We start from the raw sequence: 17211 nt of genomic DNA on the forward strand, positions 1-17211 counted from the left end.
TGCTTACATCACATATTTCGTTGAAGAACTCGTTGGCTTATCTAGGTCACTATTGACGTCAACCTCCCTTCTTCTTTATCCTGAACTTATCGCTATCAAATAGTGTGGCATTCACCCTTATACCAAGGTTTCTACTTTGCTAAGTAGCGGGTCGAGGTTCTCCTATTCTCCATCTGTCCACCTTGAAAACTTATAAACATTTGGGTCAATATTTTCTAATATTGGTTCGTGTTTGTTTTTGAGATCATTTTTATTCCATTCCATTCCATCCTTTCATTTCATCATAATCGAACCATTAATTCACTTCACATCCATTGTTTGTTATCCAATTACTATATTTATCTCTATCTTTTATTATTTTTCTATAACCGAACCTACATAAACTTCATATCTATAAACTCATCTTTGAACCCTTTTTACATAGCTTCTGCCATTATTCACTTAAAACATCCTTTGAACAAACCGAAAAATACTTCTTCATAGACGATCGGGCAAACTCGCATACGACTCGACTCACCCCAAGGCGGATGGTATCATTTGGTATCACAGCTATTAAAACAAGGAATACCGATGTTCGTAGCATCACCGAAAGTTAGTTCGTAAGTAAAAAAAAATTGCAAGTTGTATTTCATTTTGTTCATTGTATTTCATTTAGTGAAAGAAAAAATTCAAAAAAAATTCGAAAAAAATTCGAAAAAAATTCAAAAAAAGGTGTGTTAAATTTTATTCTCTTTGTATTGATACGTTTCTTGTCATCCTGATCAGGTATGTTCATTTTCTACCATTCACCCCTACCCCAATGCCACACTTCAGAACCATCTTCTTCCAGCCAACCTTTAATCCCTCATCATAATCCTTTGTTAAACCATTTGAAACCAACCCCTAAGCCTACGATAAAGCCTTGGAAAGTCCAAATACGAAATTACGAAAGAAAGTTTGAGAGGTAAAAGGCACAAGTGAGTGAGCGCATTCGAGTGGTGGTAAAAGCCAAACGAGTGTAAACACGAGCGTGAGTGCAAACCATTATTTTTTCTTTCTGAGTGAAATTGTGAGGATTTTGATGTGAGGAATTTAATTTTTGTTTTACTTAACAAATTTCTTTTCAGCAATTAAAGATGTCTCGCGAAGAATTTACTGAATCAGAGTTCCAATACTTGGTGCAAGAAATGCGTAGAATGGTGAATTCTAAATTTGATACATTGCACGAGAGATTAGACCGTGTGAAGAAAAGAGACCAACGGGAACTAATGTCTTCAAGTCGGAAAGTGGAATCAAGAATATCACGAAGACATACATTCAATGATCATTCTAGAAAAGATTTCCATTGTGATTCTTATTTGTCATCGACTTCGAGACCAAGAGATTTCAATTGAGATTTCTTTTTGTCAAGGAATTTAAGACGATAAGAGTCTGACCGTGATTTTGAACCCGTCCAAGATGACATCCGAAGAGATAGGCATACCTCTTTCTGATCTTCAAAGAAATCCTACTCGGAGTATTTTTCACGAAGCATTGATCAAGATTCTTATGCAAATAATTTTCCTTCTTTTGAACAAAATCATTGTTTTCATGATTCTTTTGTATCTTCTTGTAAAAAGAAAACGAGAAAAGCAAAAGAAGAAAAAGAAAAAGAAATAAAATAGATGCTAGTAAGAGAGAAAATGAGAGATTCTTGAAAGAGCTCGAGAAAGTCATTAAAAAAGCCGATGAAAAAGAAAAAGAACAAAAAGAGAGTGAAAATGAGATTGAAAAAGAAATTGAAAAAGAGAATGAAAAAGAGTTTGAGAGAGAAAAAGAAGTTGAACAAGAACAACAAGTGGAAAAAGAGATTGAGGAAAAAGAAATGAGAGAGTTCTCGAGAAAAAAGAATCAAATGAAAAAGAAAGTGAGCAGGCAAGGATTGTTTCCACTAACCCACCTATTCGATCTTCTTGTGATGTAACTTTTCAGGTTCCTAAAGTCTTGTACGACCAATTCCAGCTTCACTACCTTCCAAACGAGAGATGTTTTCGGTTATACGAGAAAGGTAAGTACGCAAATGACGACCACCCACTTGTGATTGAAGGTAAGAAAGGTAAGGATTCTTTGTGCATCAAATCAAGGCTGTGTGATTTCAAAGTTGCTCATAAAGATTTTGATGGCTTAATTCCTGAAAGACTTGCATCTTTTGATTTGGCTAGTTATTATCTATCTTTTGGAGTATTAGCCTTTGTTTTGAAAAGTGCCATGAAAAGCATTTCCTATGACATGTCTTATATTGGCAATTCTGTTTATTCTTTTGGATTGGTTCAGCCCTTGCAAATTGTGAATATTTGTGATAAAAGTTTTTCACTTAAAAGTTTTGACATCTTTGAACGCATAAAATCTTTGAATTCATGTGTTAAACCTTTCTGTTTAAACATATCTGATCAGTTGATTTGTGATAGGTTTGCATGAAACATTTCATCTGATTGATTTTTATCTTCAAGTTAAATCCTTAAATTTTTGTACAAACTCTCAGTGTCTTGATTTGCATTCCCGATTGAGATTCTTGAAGCGTAATTCTTTGCTTTTTGGTCTGCCTGGTATTGCCAACTCTACACTCCTGATTGATTGAGTAAGGTTTGAATCATGTGATGGACTCGAACAATTGAAAAGTTGTATGTTTGTTCTTCTTTGATTTCTCGAGTGGAATTTCAGTTATGTGGTGAGTTGATTATATTTTTTTCTAACATGTTGCCTGTTGGAATTCATGATCAAGTACATGTGTTCAAGCCTGGCATATGTTACGTAGATTTGTTTTATGGAACATTTAAGTATTTTTCATCTTTTGCATTCAACTTATGTTTGCTTGATGTTCAAACTTTTGTTAAAGAAATGAAATTCGATGATTTGGTTTCCAATTTTGATTTGTTCTCCAATCTTTTTGCTTAGTTTAAAAACATTATTGAACTTATATGAAATTTGTGAGATTTCTTTCTCTTAGATTGATGTGATCTAGCGCGGGTGGTTGAGTCGAATTCACTTAGTTGCCCGATCGTAGACGAGAGAGTATGGAACTAGAAGGGAACTTGAATCTGGCTGTACATGAACATTCATTAAATGCTCTCCATTCATGCATGTGTGCCATCCAAAGTGAATGTATCTTCTCCATCCAAATGCATGTAATTAACCTTCCATGTACATGAACTTAATTCCTCCAAGCATTGAACAAGGCCGTGCATGAATCTTCTCATTCATTGAACAAACCCGTACATGCACCTAGCCTTTAATATATCTCCATATTCAGCTGAACCTAGAAAGACATGAACACATTTAATCATATCATTTAATCATAATTAAACAGCAACTAACAACCTAAATAACAACCAACTAATTTCAGACACATTAAATTAAAACTAACTAGCTTATTAAATTCGGCTAGCTCAAATAAACAAGAACAAGTTAATAAACTAAATTGAGCTAGGGAATTTGGCATGAGCTGTAGCAAATTAAGTTAAAACAAATTTAAAACTTAGTTTATTAAAATAGAATAAGAAACGAGCTAGAAAGAAGCTAAAAAAGCTCAAACGAGCTGAAACAAACTCAAGTGAGCTAGTTGGAGCTGAATTGAGCTAGGGGAGCTGGAGAGGAGCTGAAGTTGGTTTGCAGAAGAGTGCGTTGAGTCTTCAAAGAGATGTCCACAGCTTCTCCAACGTCAAAGGGCTTTGTTTCATCCCAAATTTGAGTCAACAAAGCTGTTAAAGCTTCTTGAAGTCACTTGGTATGAGCTTGAGTCATGGGTCCTTTTGGCAGCTCGATAGGATCTTGATTCGCACTTGAGGGAGCCCTAGGTGTGCATACATCAGATCCTCACGAAGACAAGCATCTCGTGAGTATTCAAGAAGAGATCCATATCGCGAGTCTTATATGCCGATGAGTTCAAGACTGATACAAACCGCCTCGGGGAGAGTCGAGTCGTATGCTGAGTTGCCCGATCGTCTACGAGAAAGTATCGTTCAATTCACTTTTGAAATGAAGTTGATGGAAAAATAGGACGGAAGCTATGTATAATGGTTCTATGATGGTTTATGGATAAGAATAATATGTATAGGTTCGGCTAAATTGGAAGGGAAAGTGAAAGAAGTAAATAGAGGATGGATATAGAAGAAAAGGGTTCTTAAAAGCAAGCACGAACCAATATTAGAAAATATCGACCCAAATGCTTATAGGCTTTCAAGGTGGAGGATGAAAGTGATAAACCTCGACCCGCTACTTAGCAAAGTAGAAACCTCGGTATATGGGTGAAAGAAACAGGGTTGACGCCACTACTAGGTAGACAAGTCAACAAAGTCTCAAACAAAGTTTAGAGAAGAAAATTCTCTCAAGATTAAATTCAATAAAAATTTTGGAAAAAAGTTGCTTACAATTGAAAGAAAAACAAATATTTATAGGCACATAAATGACCATTCAAATTTGGCATCTAGGTGTTCACACAATAATAAAAAATTTCACACTAATGTATTAAAATAGTTCATAAATTCGGCAGATTCATGAACTAGTTGAATGGACACTTTCTTCCCCCTAAGTGTGTGTATGAATGCTTAATCATAAAGAAAGGCTTCAAGTGACTTGTATGTGCACCAAAGGTTGCATTCATCTCCTTGGGACGTTCATGCACTTGTATGGAACATGTATCCTCATAATTAAACTCTTTAATAGCATGTAGGTTCATAAATGGCAGCATGAACCTAGTAAATTCGTTCTCCCATTTGTGCATACACTTAATTCAATCAATGTGTTGAATTATTGAGTTAATTCCTTCCTTTGGACGTTCTTGAACCCATCCATGCATGTGTAGTAGCTTATAGGTCAATTCAAAGTGTGAACAGCTACTTCTTGGCCGAATAAGTGCCTTGGAAAGTTAGGAGACAGCCACCATACATGCACTTAAGCCATTCATGCATTCTATCATCCCATGCATTTGATCCATTCATGGACTAGCCTTTAATGTCCATACATGCATTCGACACAGGCATGAATTTGTAGAAACCTTGCATCTAGCCGTACATGCACCAGCATTTAATACTTCTTCATTCATGAGTGTGGAATGCCCAAGAGAGATGTTTCTTCATCCATACATTGTACCGTCCAAAGGGATGTACCTACATGAAATAAACAAGTCATTAAGATATCTCATGAACACTCATAAATTCGGCATGTGTGAACACATTAATGTCATGCATTAATTCAACTATGTGAACATAATCAATTTATGTAATGACTATGACATATTAATAACAAATATTAATATAAGATAAGTTTAATGCTTAAATAAATATGTGCAAATTTTTATTTAATGCATTAAAGACAAAACCGAGTTTAAACTAAAATGAGCTAAGCTTTAGCTCGTGAGCTAAAGTTGAGCTGAGGCTAAACTCCTAAGCTAAAGTTGAGCTAAGGTTTAGCTCATGAGTTGAAAGTGAGCCAGGAGTGAGCTCGGTTTAGCTCAGGCAAGATGAATTGTACTCAAATAAGCTGGATTTGAGTTGGACGGAGCTCGTGGAGCTGGAAATGAGGTGGGATCAGCTTGCCAAAGTGTCATTGCTCGGCTTGACAGACTTGCTCGATAAAGTTTGCAGGGCGCATATCATTCCCCCCTCTTATAGGCGACTTGTCCTCAAGTCGATCTGTTTATCCATGGGAGAACTTTGACTATTGCATGGTTTTCCTCGATCAAATGGAATGGAAGATGTCACACAAACTTGAAAAATTCTTCCCACAGCCGGTAAATAGAAACTCAAAGGAGTCAAATTCAAATGTGTTTGATAGTTCATAAAATATTCATTCAATCGAACATATGCCAAAAATCTCAATTGGACAAAGCAAGCATACGTAAATTTATCAAAGAGTTTCGTTAGACCATCATTACAAACATGAAAACTAAGTTGGATCAAGGGATAATTGGTTGAAAATGATGGTAGGCACTTTAACACATTTTTCCTCATCCAAAACATTTTAATTTCTTTAATCGAATATAGCAACTCATTTGGTCCCTTGTCTTGTTCATGCAAGGTATGCCATGGCCAAAGGTATGCTAACTCTTCCTTTCGTTTTTGAACAACATGAGGGGTGTCTCCAAATTCCAACATAATAATCACATCATTACAATGCCAAAAGGAAAAATCCATCACATCACAGTATAAATAATTTCCAAACAACAAATCAAGGGAATTTTCAACTTTAATCGAATTGAGCAAAGATATTTGAAAATTTTTAGATGACTTACCTTGACGAATATGAAGAGAAGACAATTGAGGATTGGGTTTACCTTTCTCGATCAAAATGAATCTTCTCTCTTTGGATAGATAACGTAAGACAAACCTATTACTCCGATAAATTTGAATAGGTGGTGACGCACCATGACATGTCTTGCTCCTCGAGTGGTGGAATTCACAAAAATAAGACTGGTTAGTATTATCGAAAACTATGGACTTAAATGGAAAAGGAAAGTTACCATGGAAATTTGATTCAATTCCAAAAACATAAGTTGGCCTTACCTTCTCGAAATGAAACGAAAATTTCAGATGTGGCCAAACAAGGTGATTAATAAATGAATCAAAATTGAAACCCAAATCATTGAATTTCACCTTCTTATCAAAAGTTTGAACATCAAGCAAACATATTTTGATTGCAAATGATGCAAAGTGCTTAATGTTTCCATAAAATGAATTCATGTAGCAAATACCAGGCTTGAACACACGAACTTGTTTAGGAATTCCAACAAGCAACATATTAGAAAAAGATATAATCAACTCACCACACGAATTATATTTCACTAGTTTAAACACACATGCTGATTTGACAAAACCGAGCATACCAAAATGCAAAGGTTTATACTTCAAGAGTATTAATCAGGAATGCAAATCACTACATGGAAATTTTTCACAAAAACTCAAAGATTGTTCATGAAGAACACAATTGCACATATCATGTGAAGATCTTTTAACATGGATGCCAAACAAAGAATTTTTAACGAACATGCAACTTTTCAAACAGGCAGAATTTTCACAAATCAATTGAGCAGGCATATTTAAACATAAAGATTTAACACATGAGTTCAAAAAGTTTGTAGGGTCAAACACATGAGAATTTTTACGTGACAGACTTTGATCAAACATGTTCAAAATTCGCTTAGAGAAAACTAATCCAATGTTGTCAACAAATTTGCCAATGTAGTAATCGTCATAAGAAAAGCTATATAAGGCACTTTTTAAAACAAATTCGTTAACAACAGTAAGTGAACAAAAAAATCCAGATCAAGTGACTTTGATTCGATAAACAAAGAATCCTTACCTTCCTTACCTTCGATCCCAAGTGGGTGGTAGTCATTCACGAACTTACCTTTTTTGAACAACCTAAAACACCTCTCGTTTGGAAGGTAATGTAGATGGAATTGGTCGCACAAACTTCTAGGAACCTGAAAAGTTAATTCACAAGAAGATCGAACAGGAGGGTTAGTAGAAATAATTCTCACTTGCTCACTTGTTTTCTCACTCGATTCTTTTTCTTTTGAATCACTCGTTTCTTTTGTTTCAATTTCTTTTTTAGCTTCTTTTTCACTCTCAAATTTCTTTTCGTTCTCTTTTTCAATCTCATTTTCTTTTGCATTTTCTTTTTGCTTTTCAAAGGATTTTTCAAAGGCTTTTTCAAGTTCTCTCAAGATTCACTCATTTTCTCTTTTACTTGCCTCTTGCCTCTCTTTTCTTTTTATTTCATTTTCTTTTTCTTATTTTGCTTTTTCTTTTCTTTTCTTTGTTTTCTCTTTACAAAAATGTACAAAAGAACGATGAGAATACAAATCTTGTTCGAAAGATGAAGAACTATTTGCGTATAATTCACAATCAAAACTTCGTGAAGAATACTTCGAGTAAGATTTCTTTGAAGATCTAGTAGGAGTATGTCTTTCTCTTCGAACGCCATCTTGGAACGAATCAAAATCATAATCGGCTTCTCGTCTTCTCGAATTTCTTGATGAAAAGGACTTTCGATCAAAGTCACTTCTTGAATTCGCTGATGAATATGAGTCATAGTATGAATCTCTTTGTCTCGAAGTAGATGACGAAAAAGAATCACGATTGGAACTTTTTTCAGGTAGTAGTCGGGGGTATATCTCCGTGGGGTTCTTGGTTCCGTTTTACTACTTGAAGAAACTTGATCACTTTGGTCTCGTTTAGTCGCCATTCTTCGCATTTCTTGAACCAAGTATTGGTATTCCGATTCGGTGAACTCTTCGCGTGACATGATTTTTGTTGCTAAAAAGAAAATGTTAGATCACAAAACAAAAAAAAATTAAGTACCTCACCACAAACCTCACAATTTTGCTCGGAAAGAAGAAGAAAAAATGTGTCACTCCCGCTTGTGTTTACACTCGTTTGGCTTTTACCTCCACTCGAATGATCTCACTCTCTCTAGCCTTTTACCACTCAAGCTTACTCTCGTAACCTCATATTTTGTTTCTTTCGACTTGTCTTGGTGCCTTGGGGTCGGTTTCAAGATGGTTACAAAGGTTAGAATGTCACGGTGTGCGGGTAGGCTAAAAAAAAGTAGTCTTTGGTGTAGTGTGGCATTTTGGAAATGGGGTGCAAAGTTGATGAAAAGAACACTTTGTCGATCGGTTCAAAATATAAACAACAGAAGAACTTGATCACTTCACGTTTTTTTTTATAATTTTCATTTTTTTTGTCTTTTTTTAATACTTCACAATATCACTATTACAAGAGAGAGAACGAAAATTACAACTTGAATTTTTTTTCTTAATTCAAATTTTTTTCCCAACGAACCTAGTCCGATCTTGATACGAACATCGGTGCCTCTCGATTTACAAGCTCTGATACCAAATGATGTGATCTGGCCCGAGTAGATGAGTCGAATTCACGTAGTTGCCCGATCGTAGTTCGAGAGAGTCGTTTGTGTCTCGGATTTTAGTAATAAAAGTAAAATAATGGATTAGAATAAGCGGAAGGTTTCAAGAAGGGTAAGTTTAGTAATAGGTTCTTTATGTGTAGCAAAGATGGGTGATGGATAAATGGGTCGGTTTGGTATAACAAGAAAATAATTTGAAGGATGGGAATGGAAAACGAACTCAACGTTAGGAATGATTCAACACTAAGAAGTGTCACCCCGGTTCTTATATTGTTAAGGTGAAAAGATGGATAGATGGATAGGTGAATGCCACACCAAGATTGGTGATAAGTTCAAACAAGACGATTGACGCCACTAGCACAAGCCAGATAAGTCTTTCGAAACTTGTACGAGATATGAGAGGAAGCAACCTCACAAGAACAAATGTTCATTAACAATTTTGGCAAAAGTCCCGTACAACTGAAAGAAAACAAATACTTATAGGCACATAGATGACCATTCAAATTCGGCATCTAGGTGTTCACACAATAATAAAAGCGTTCACACTAATGTATTAAAATAGTTCATAAATTTGGCAGATTCATGAACTAGTTGAATGGACACTTTCTTCCCCCTAAGTGTGTGCATGAATGCTTAATCATAAAGAAAGGCTTCAAGTGACTTGTATGTGTACCAAAGGTTGCATTCATCTCCTTGGGACGTTCATGAACTTGTATGGAACATGTATCCTCATAATTAAACTCTTTAATAGCATGTAGGTTCATAAATGGCAGCATGAACCTAGTAAATCCGTTCTCCCCTTTGTGCATACACTTGATTCAATCAATGTGTTGAATTATTGAGTTAATTCCTTCCTTTGGACGCTCTTGAACCCATCCATGCATGTGCAGTAGCTTATAGGTCAATTCAAAGTGTGAACAGCTACTTCTTGGCCGAATAAGTGCCTTGGAAAGTTAGGAGACAGCCACCATACATGCACATAAGCCATTCGCATTATATCATCCCATGCATTTGATCCATTCATGGACTAGTCTTTAATGTCCATACATGCATTTGACACATGCATGAATTTGTAGAAACCTTGCATCTAGCCGTACATGCACCAGCATTTAATACTTCTTCATTCATGAGTGTGGAATGCCCAAGAGAGATGTTTCTTCATCCATACATTGTACCGTCCAAAGGGATGTACCTACATGAAATAAACAAGTCATTAAGATATCTCATGAACACTCATAAATTCGGCATGATGTGAACACATTAATGTCATGCATTAATTTAGCTATGTGAACATAATCAATTTATGTAATGACTATGACATATTAATAACAAATATTAATATAAGACAAGTTTAATGCTTAAATAAATATGTGCAAATTTTTATTTAATGCATTAAAAACAAAATCGAGTTTAAACTAAAATGAGCTAAGCTTTAGCTTGTGAGCTAAAGTTGAGCTGAGATTAAACTCCTAAGCTGAAGTTGAGCTAAGGTTTAGCTCGTGAGTTGAAAGTGAGCTAGGAGTGAGCTCGGTTTAGCTCAGACAAGATGGATTGAGCTCGAATAAGCTGGATTTGAGCTGGACGGAGCTTGTGGAGCTAGAAACGAGCTGGGATCAGCTTGCCAACATGTCATTGCTCGGCTTGACAGACTTGCTCGATAAAGTTCGCGGGGCGTGCTCGTATCACGTGAGATGAAAGTTCATGTTGTGATAAATATCCATACTTGCTTGATGCTCATATGATGTAGTGCACTTGGCTTACTTGATAAGATGAACGGGATAAATAGAAATTCGTAGAGGTATGAGTAAAGGTTCCTAATATCATGATATGAATGAAAATGTCATTGCCTTGATTGAACGTTGATAAAATGTCAATGATATTTTTTATGAGATAAATTATTATAATGAAATGAATTTATCTATGTTAAATTGTTTGGACTGAATTATATGATTGTAATGATATGATAATGCACAAAATGAAAGTTGCAATTGTGATGCAAATATCTATGTTTGTTTAGCCCTTATATGATTTCATGAGTATGATTTGTTTGAGTAAATGAATGGATAAGTCAAGCTATCCAGAAAACATAGAATGCATGCATGAGTATACTTGTCTAAATGGGGTAACTATAAAATTTGTGTAAACCAACATGAATGATGCATTGCCTGAATAAATGATATGATTTTGATGATGGAAATTGTGTCATATGTATATGTATGAAAAAGTTGAGTTAGAGGCCCTACAACTCCTTCCCCTTACCGAAGTGGTGTTTATAATGGAATTTCATGAAATTTGTACTGAGTAAGTTTCCGGTTGAGAAACCAAAGAGTTCAGTGCTAGAATAATTATAAGTATGACTAGAGATTGAAGAATGAGTTGATAAGTAAAGTCAAAGTTAGAAAAGTATCATATTAGCATAAGGATTATTGAGTTATGCACTGTTCCAGTTAGAGAAGAAATTTTTTTTGATAAATCGAATTACTAAGGTACAAGGTCAAGAAAAGTGCAAATCAAAATTTATTCAGAATTGGTCTTCTTTAGTGAAAGGTAATATGAAATTTGTGATGGCAGAAATGTTGAGGAAATGATATCTGAAATGTGTAATATATGAGTGTGACAGTTACGGTTGGACAGATTTTAGCAGTTTCTTCTAAGATGTTCTATGTGTTTATCTGTTCCCAGAAATATTTCTATGGTTGTTGATCTTTTAAAGAAATTATTGTTATATAGGGATGTTTTCTAATCCTGATGTTGGACGAAAGCATTGGTAGCCTGACTGGTTTATAATTTGTATTGCTCTATTCCTTCAGGCATTCTATTATATTCTGCCTGATAAAAATTGATGAGAGATTATGTATGATACTATGATTCTGTTTCTTCTACTTGATGCTCCATTTGATATATATATGGGAAGATACATTGTTCTTGTTGCATTTGATTCCAGTGAGATTAAATGATGTTTTCTTCTAGATTTCTTTTCTCTGAGGAATTATCGAGATCTTCTGTATTTTCTTATGAGTTTGATTTTTGATTTTTTTATAGTATCGTATCTTGAGTTTCTTTATTCTGGGTTTCTCTATCTTGGATTTCTTTATTCGGTTTTCTTGTTATCTTTATTCTGTAATTTGTCAATTATAACTCATGTTCGAAGTGCGTTCTTCAGCTTGTGATAATCCTGTCAAGTATGACTATACTTCTGATTTGATTTGGGTAATGTGGTGATTTCAGTATTGAGATTTTTCTAATTTTTGTGTAAGGTTTGACATCAGTAAAGGCATAGTGATAAAAGCGCGAGTTTCAATCGGCATAGTAGATTACTTCTCTTGAGTAAGTCAATCATAGGTAATGTCTTCAATTGAGATGTTTTGGTTACTTGAGCTAATGCAATTGACGGTTTTGATTAACGTAAGGAATGAATAGTAAAAGATAGCATGATGAATTGTTTTGTAACAAGAAGAAAGGATTACTTGAAATGTCATTCACTGGTGATTAATATCGACTCGAGTGTTCAATCTGTATGAATTGTGATGTGTTTCAAGAAAATAAGGTAATGTAATAGTTTAGAGCATTCGATGCCACGAAAAATCTGAGCTGTTAATGGGGTTAAAGCCGAGCATCAGGATCTATCAGAGTTACGCCAGTATTGATATTAGGATGAAAATGAGAAAGGCTTATTCTCGAGGCCATATCAGAATTATTTTCGTAGTGAAAAAGGAAAATGCGATGTATCTTATTGTTAAATGTCTGATGAGATCTGTAAATCATATCAGTATTTAATGAATTTCTACTCATCAGATTAATGGAATTTCAGGTCTCTTTGATTGTTGGATTTCTTGGAATTCTAGTCTCCATTAACCAAATTGAGATTTGGGTTTTATGTCAAGATGACAAGGGAAACTGAGAAGAGTTGAAAATTTAAAAACAATTGAGAGATGAGTCCATAAGCTTTCAGAATATATGAGAAATTAAATAGATATATTGGAGGCACCGCCTGAGTGAAAGTTCTTTGGCACCGAATATGAAAATTGAGGAATCTAAGTGAAGATCACAAAAAGACCACTTTTTCGGTAAGATTTTCAGGGACGAAAATCCTTAAAGGGGGGAGAGTTGTAATATCCCGATTTGGGCATAGTCGGAACAGTGGTTTTGGGACCACAAATTCGATGAGGAAAATTTCATTTTTATTATATTTTTATGGTCTACGATTTCACGAAATGATTTCGTGAAAATTTCGTTTGAAAATTTCAATGTTTGGGCACTTAATTTAGTAAAATGGACTAAATTGTAAAAAGTACAAAAGTTGAGTTTTATATGTTAGAGGTGTCTAATTGTCATGAAATTTTAAATAGGAGGTCCTTAAATGATAATTAAACCATTGTATAACTTTTGGACAAAAATGGTCTTGTTTGGGTAAAATTTGAAAGAATAGTAAAAAGGGCATTTTGGTCATTTAAGGGTAAAATGAATTAAAAGACAAATTTTAAACCCCAAATGTATCCCTTTCTTCTTGCTACAGTAGAATGTACCAAGAGCAGCCATGGTTAGGGTTTGACCAAGCTTCCAAGCTTAATAGTAAGTGATTCAGAGCTCCGTTTTTAATGTTCTATGTATTTTTGAAATCCCGGTAACTTGTTCTACTTATTTCTACCATTAATTTGAGCTAAGGTTCATGTCTAAAAATTTACCCATGAATAATATGCATGTATTTTGATGTCTAATGATAGAAAATGAAGGCTGGGTGTTAGATAAATGACTTTTGCTAAGCGATTTTACGTGAAAACGAGTAAAATAACATAATTGGTAAAAATACCTAATGTTCATAAATACATGTTAGAGTGAGAATTAGATGTTGCTATTGAAGGGAAAAATGATCAGTATGACATAAAACATAAGAAAATAGGGTGAAGTTTAATTTACGAGATTTGGGGCAAAAGTGTAAATATGTGAAAGTTTAGGGGAAAAATTATAATTTTTCCAAAATATGATTTTGGGTCGATTTGAATAATATGAGTCCTAATTATTTGAAATGATAGAGCAAGGAAAATCAAAATTCGGGCTAAAATCGACAAAATACCAAGTTGTGGACAAAATGGTAAAAATGACCATTTTCGCATACGAGGTAAGTTCATATGATTTTAATAATGCAATGTGTATTTTAATGTTAATGTTATGATATTATATGAATAGTAAGTATACATATATGTGAATAATTTGATATTATGTAAATGATGTAACATTACTATATGTTGTTGATGTATTTATAATGGTATGATGATTATTATTTACGAATTGTTGCATGTTATGATTATTGTTGAATTATTATACAAATTATGTGGAATACTTGAAAAATATGAGTTGCCATCGGAGTATTGATATTAACATCACGAGAAAGATGGCAAAGGCATATGATCGAGGAAAAATCCCGTCTGAACCTTAGGAATAGATTAGGATACAAGTGACATGTCACTAGGATATTTTAGTTCCGAACTCGTTGAGTTGAGTCTGAGTTCGTGAGATGTAACTAGGCATTTGAACTCGTTGAGTTGAGTTTGAGTTCACTTATGGATGTCAACACCCGAGCTCGTTAAGTTGAGTCTGAGTTCACTTATGGGTGGGTTACATGGTAGCTTTGATACGATCGTGTCCTGGAGTGCATCAAATTCGAACAAGGATCCAACGGTGCTGCCCCAAGGACCAATCACGCGAGCTCGAGCTAAACAATTCAAAGAGGCCATTTCGGCCTTAATTATTCAGTTGTGGGACGAGAGACTTTGGTTGGAGGAATAGAACTTTTTGGGACATTTTGTTAATGTTATGCTGCCAAATTTGTGAGGCAAACTTTTCTCTGTTTTCGTTCAAAGATTTGTTGGCTACCTAGTGTTCTAGTTGTGTCATCCATTTTCTTTGTTGAAAACTGAACTTATCACTACTCGTAGTGTGGCGTTCAAACATACCGAGGTTCTTATCTTGCTAGATAGTGGGTCGAGGTCACCTTAACCACTCTTAAACCGAACTAAAGGGCTTATAAGCAATGGGTCATTACCAAATCAGTATTGGTTCTTGTTTGCACTTTTGGTTCAATCCATTTTTTTTCTTACCATCTCAAAATAAAATAAATTCCTTCTTTCACATCTTACCCTTTTCATACATATTCTTAAACCAACTACTAATTTGTCAAACAACTTCATTCCTTACCAACTTCACTAAACTAAATTGTCAATTACTTCTCGTAGACGATCGGGCATTCTTCATACGACTCGACTCACCCTGAGGCGGTTCGTATCATTTGGTATCAGAGCAACAAAAACAAGGAGTATGAGCATTTGAAATTACTCCCGGGATAGCTGTGACTCATCAAGTAAGTTTCAAAAAAAATCGAAAAAAAATAAAAAAAAGTTAAAAAAATTAGAAAAAAACCTTAAAAAAAATTTTGACCATTGTTTTACTTCTTCTCCATTTTTCGGTCCTGAAACTTTTACCTTCTCATCCACTTCCATCCTTAACCTTTTCGCCACACTACACCTGAATTTTTTTTTTCTTGTAAGCCTACCCTGTATTAAATCACATCATCCCTTGTTACCCATTTGAAACCGATCACCTAGACTAAGGATAAGCCTTGGCGAATCTGCTTACGAAATCACGAGAAAGGTATAGAGAGGTAAAAGGCATGAGAGTTGTGAGCGCAATAGAGTGGAAATAAAAGCCTATTCTCGAGCGTAAACACGAGCGTGAGTGAAATTCCTCTTTCTTTCTGAGTGATCGTGAGGTTTTGTGTGAGGTTCCTTACTAAATCCAATGTCACAAGAAGCTGATCCTAACATGGAAGATCGTCCCGCACGACAACCTGTTCGCAACGTTCCTGATTTGAACATGCAAGCTCTATTACGAGAGATGGAAAGACTCTTAGACCGAAGATTAAATCCTCTCGAAGATCGTCTATTCCAAGTCGAAGCGAGAGAGCAACGTGAAGGACCTCCTGAAGTAGTCCAACTTAGACGGGAGGGACCAAACCAACAACGGGAAAGACAAAGAGCTCAAGATGATGATGTAAATGATCCTAGTGATTCGGTCCATGAACTTTCAAAAACATGAACATTAAATAGCCCCTACTTGCATGAACGTCTCCAATACATGTACTCCCTTAAATGCCATCCATTGAACCTCAATTCTACATGCACCTCTTCATACATTGCACCAAGCCCTACATGAACTTGCATTAATTTCCTTCCATGCATGCATGTGTGTCATCCAAAGGGATTGGATCTTCTAGATACATTCATGCATGAATCTTCATCATTCATGTAACCGAATGTGCATTTGAACCCAAACATTCATGTATTTTGTGCATTCATGTATTTGATAAATACATGAACTTGTAAACACCTTGAATCTGGTCATGCATGGACCTAATTAAATGTTGTTCATTCATGCATGTGGGATGTCCAAAAGAGATATTTCTTCAAGCATTCATTGCGCCGTCCATGAGCATTGTACCTACAAGAAATAAAACAATTCATAAGACATCATGTGAACACATATAAATTCAGCACAATGTGAACACATTTAAGTTATGTAATATCTATGACATATTAATAACAAATATTAATATAAGACAAGTTTAATGCTTAAATAAATATGTGCAAATTTTATTTAATGCATTAAAGACAAAATCGAGTTAAACTAAAATGAGCTAAGCTTTAGCTCGTGAGCTAAAGTTGAGCTGAGATTAAACTCCTAAGCTAAAACTGAGCTAAGGTTTAGCTCGTGAGCTGAATATGAGCTAGGAGTGAGCTCGGTTTAGCTCAGGCAAGTTGGATTGAGCTTGAATAAGCTAGATTTGAGCTGGACGGAGCTCGTGGAGCTGGAAACAAGCTTGGATCAGCTTGCCAACATGTCAATGCTTGGCTTGACAGGCTTGTTCGATGAAGTTCGTGGGCGTGCTCGTATCACAATGTCTTTTCAATTTCTTTTCTTTGTCAATATCTTTTGCTCTTTTCCTTGTTCACTTTCCTTTCTATCTTTTTCTCTCTTTTCTTTATTTCGTCTTTCGATTTCGTTCAAAATTTGCTCATTCTCTCTCATAATCTTTTATTGCTTCTCTTTTCTTTTGATCTCCTTTTGCTTTTCATCTTTTTCTTTTCTCGTCTTCTTTTTACAAGAGGTTACAAAAGATTTAGGAGAATAATCATTTTGTTCAAAAGAAGAAAAATCATTTACATATGATTCACGAACAATCCTTCATGAAGATCTCTCCGTGGATGTTTTCTTTGGAGTTCTTGAAGAGGAGTATCTTTCATCTCGCACGTCTTCTCGGAAGGATTCAAAATC

This window comes from Gossypium arboreum, chromosome 11, assembly GCF_025698485.1.
Source record: "Gossypium arboreum isolate Shixiya-1 chromosome 11, ASM2569848v2, whole genome shotgun sequence".
NCBI classification, from domain to species: domain Eukaryota; kingdom Viridiplantae; phylum Streptophyta; class Magnoliopsida; order Malvales; family Malvaceae; genus Gossypium; species Gossypium arboreum.